This window comes from Pristiophorus japonicus, chromosome 8 (assembly GCF_044704955.1).
Source record: "Pristiophorus japonicus isolate sPriJap1 chromosome 8, sPriJap1.hap1, whole genome shotgun sequence".
Taxonomy (NCBI): domain Eukaryota; kingdom Metazoa; phylum Chordata; class Chondrichthyes; family Pristiophoridae; genus Pristiophorus; species Pristiophorus japonicus.
Genome location: NC_091984.1, coordinates 177,718,900 through 177,723,244, shown reverse-complemented (window position 1 = coordinate 177,723,244; position 4,345 = coordinate 177,718,900).

The following is a 4,345-nucleotide window of genomic DNA, read 5'->3' as shown; positions in this document are numbered from 1 at the left end:
CCCTAACCTTACCTTCCCCAGTTGGTGTAGGTGAGGGAGGAGGAGCTCAGTGGGAACAAAGGGCAGGACGTTTGAAAGGACGATGCTCTGCGCGGTGGCCTCGAGAGGGTCCACCGGCAGGAACGTCCCGCCCACCGTGAGCCCCTTTTCGAGGGCCAGGGACACCGCCCGCTTCGACCCCAGGAAGAATACAGCCTTCCCAGACATCTTGGAGGCTGTGACAATGGCCGAGGGGCCGACTACCCCGGCCATCGCCCGCACGCACTCCTCAATGCTCATTGTGGGGTGAGTGTAGCTCTTGACCCCGTGTTTCTTAGTAATTAGTCTGAATGGTGGCAGGGCAGCAGGTGGCGCAGGAGGCGCCGTGGATGCAGACACCGCCTGCACATAAGTCTTAGCTGGCCCTGCCACCGGCGTGGATGGAGTCGCCATCACGGGGTCCCTTTAAGGGCTACACCCACCCCAGAGTCACAGGCCTTAATGGTTTTAAATTGGTCTCGTTTGAATGTGTGAGCAGAGGAGCTCTCAATGAGCACACCTCTCCCCTAGTTGACAATTGGGGAGGGGCCTTGCTCCCTCTGCTCAGTTGTCTTAATTGTTTTTCCAATTAAGGAGGAAAGGAGCTCTCAGAGAGAGAGGTGAGAGACAGAGAGAGTGACAGAGAGAGAGATAGGTGGGTGGGAAAGAGGGAAGCTGTGAGGGCAGGTCTCCCCTCACAGCGATAGGTGGGTGTTTTTCTGGGGCGCACTCCCTAGATGATGGAAAACAAAGCAAGGCACAGTCTTATGGGATGGTCTTCGGGTGGGAGGAGAAGATGTCTTCACCTGGGACAGCTGGAGCCACCCAGGCACACACTCCCAACGATGTTTAATAGGGTGATTAGTAAATCTTCAGCCAGGTAACTCCAGCTATCCCAGGCTAGGCAATGGGGGAGGGATGCTTCAGTGGTGTGTGGGGCCTAGCTGTAAGCAAGACCCCCACACACACTTCCACACCCCCCCCCCCGCGATGTTCCGGGCCTCGAAGAAAATCTTCTGTTCTCCCCCCACCAATAAAACAATGTCTTTCGGGGAATGCACCAACACCCACCTGTAGAATGTTGTAGAGTCTCCCTCCTTCCACACAGGTTGTTGCTCTTTCCCCCCTCTCTCCAACTCTTTGTAGAAGTAAATAAAGTTGTTGAATTTTTCAGCTCTCCTCCTCTCCCTCTGGACGTTGAGTTGTAGTAAGCCAGCCCTCTCCTCCTCTTACTGGGCTGGTCGCAGGGCTCACTGCAGGCCTTCCAGACAGGAGCTTCAGCAGGGAGTTCCTTCTCTCTAAGCAGCACAGCTCCAACTGAATAGGCCACGCCTCCAAAGCTCTCCCATTGGTCCACAGATTCCCTGAAAGTCGCAGGCCAGGTGGATCAGGTGATTAAGAAGGCATACGGATTGCGTGCCTTTATTGGCCGAGGCATAGAATACAAGATCAGTGAGGTTATGCTTAATTGGTATAATACACTGGTTAGGCCAGAGCTGGAATACTGCGTGCAGTTCTGGTCACCATATTATAGGAAAGGATGTGATTGCACTGGAGAAGATGCAGAGGAGATTTACGAGGATGCTGCCTGGAATGGAGAATCTTAGCTATGAGGACATATTGGATAGATTAGGTTTGTTCTTCTTGTACCAGAGGAGGCTCAGGGGAGACCTCATTGAGGTGTATACAAGTTTGAGGGGCTTGGAAATAGTGCATAGCATGGGCCTATTTTCCTTGGTGAAAGGGTCAATTCCGAGGGGGCGTAGGGTTAGGGTGGTTGGTGGAAGGTTTACATGGGATTTGAGGAAAAGCTTCTTCATGCAGAGGGTGTGGATTTCTGGAACTCGCTGCCTGGAAGGGTGGTGGAGGCTGAAACCCTCACCATATTTAAAAGGTGCTTAGATTTGCACTTGAAATGCCATAACATATAGGTTTACGGACCTAGAGCTGGTAAGTGGGATTAGACTGGATAACCTCTTGTTGATTAGCGCAGATGTGATGGTAGGTATTTCAGGGAATCTAATACGACGGCCAGAGTGATCTCCTGGACTAGTTTCGATCATCTAGATGGGTCGGAGAGAAATTTCCCAGATTTTTTCCCCAATTGGCCTGGGTTTTTATCTGTTTGTTTTGCCTCTTCCAGGAGATCACACGGGTGGAGTGTAAAATGTTGTGATGCGTGCGGTTGTGTGGGATGGATTGCTTGGGCCGGATGCTATTTACTGTTCGACATTGTTCATTGTTCATAGGTTTATATGTACCCTTCAGGTTACTGAAGGCCGTGTGGCTCTCTATTAGCCAGCACGGCCACAATGGGCAGAAGGAAATGGCTTCCTTCTGCACGTTAACTTTCTATATTTGTATGTTTCTAAGGTGGCTTACCACTACCGTCTCAAGTGCAGTTAAAGATGAGCAATAAATGCCAGCCTTGCAAGCGCAACCCACATCCAATGAAGGAGAAACAAAATCAAGTTGCGCATACCCCTCAAGAGGAATAAAATTGGATGGTGACCATAATGCTGCTTAGAGTCGTGTCTATTCCCTACCAATGCACTGGTAATTTGGAAGTGATGGTTTCTGCGATTTATATGAAATAAACATATTCCTTTATTTCCTTGATTTTCACTAGTATGAGGGGCTCACGGATTTAGTGGTCACTAAGATTTAGAACATCCCTTCTGCTGCCTCTATTGTTCCCCCATTTTCCTCTGTCCTAGCCCTGACACTGTATATTTCTTTAGTTTCTCTTCTATTTCACCTCATACCTTCTCACACTCCTCTTGTCCATGAGACCCATATCCTGCTTCCGTGGCACCTTCTCACTAAATTGCTGACTGTCTTGGCCGCATGCTTGCTAACATTGTAAATGGTTACTTGTCTTCCAGCACTAATTCCCTCCCTTTCAAAACTGCTTTCATCACTCCCATAAACCTTTTCTCCTTGCAAATTACCATCCCCTCTCCAACATATCATTCCACGCAAAATTCTTTGAATAATTTGTCACCTCCCAAATCCATGCCCATCTTATGAGCAATTCCAGGTTTGAATCTCCCCAACTAGGTTCAGCTCATCCAAAACTCTGTATTACGTTCGAGTCACCTCTTACCCTGGTGCTAACTGACACAGATTGCTTCCTGGACACCGAATGCCTTAACTTTAAAATTCGCATCGACTCTTTTAATTCCCTTCATAACTTTACCCTTCATTAATTCCCTTCATAACTTTATGTATCCAGAACATAAGAAATAGGAGCAGGCATAGGCTATTTGGCCCTCGAGCCTGATCCGCCATTCAATAAGATCATGGTTGATCTGATCTTCGCCTCAACTCCACTTCCCTGCCCGTTCCCTTATAGGCCCATGCAGTCACTGCGTCGCCCAACTAAAGGTAAGTTTAAAGATATTTTCTGTGGAGCCAGGATGAGCAGTATTGCTTCCCCTGACTCCGCACTCGTGTTGGCCTGCCAGTTCCCACCCTTGTTGGCCAAACGGAGCCCCTCTGGGAACCTATGGTGTTAATTTCTCTCGCGGGATGAGCTGTCTGTGGATGCGCGATAGGCGAGGTAGTGCTGCTCGAACATGTCGATGAGGCCTTCGGAGGCCTAAACACAGCCCCGGACTACTTTCTACCTCAATATTTATTTGCTTATCTTCCCTGTGGCGCCTATATTACGTGAAAAGCGCTTTTTAAACATCACATTCATGTCAGTCGAAATGAAAATCAGGAGGCTCCAAAACTTGCGGCTGATTCACCATTTTACTGCAGGCAGCAAGTTGAAAGTCTACCCCATTAATCCAAACGTTTGGGTGAAATTGCTCTTCTAGAAGTCAATGGAAAAGCAAATCGGGACACAGTGTAAAACGGGCATCCAATTTGCCATCGCCAATGGTGTTCTTTCACCTAAGACCAAATTCACCCGCGATGAATTGGGAAATAAAGCTGAACACATTGAACCTGCTACAGTCACTCACGAATTCACATGAGTGCTCGCACATACGGTGTGCAGCGCAGTATCGGCACATCAGTCACACGCTACTTTGTTTTCAGATAACTTCGCGCGCTTTCTTACGCGAGCTTTAATAACACCGAAAACCTTGCATCGTAGTTTTGAATTATTTTGTAGCAGAAATAAAAGACACTAAAAACCGTATTGCATTTGAGATTGGTTCAATAATTTTATTCAAAGCGGTTTCAAAATAGAAACATAGAAAATAGATTATGAGTAAGCAAAATACTTTGGATGCAATAATCGTGTTATATTTTAATTAACGTCATTATTTCCAATAACCTAAATTAATAATATTGAGGTTCCAGTTAACATGGCAAC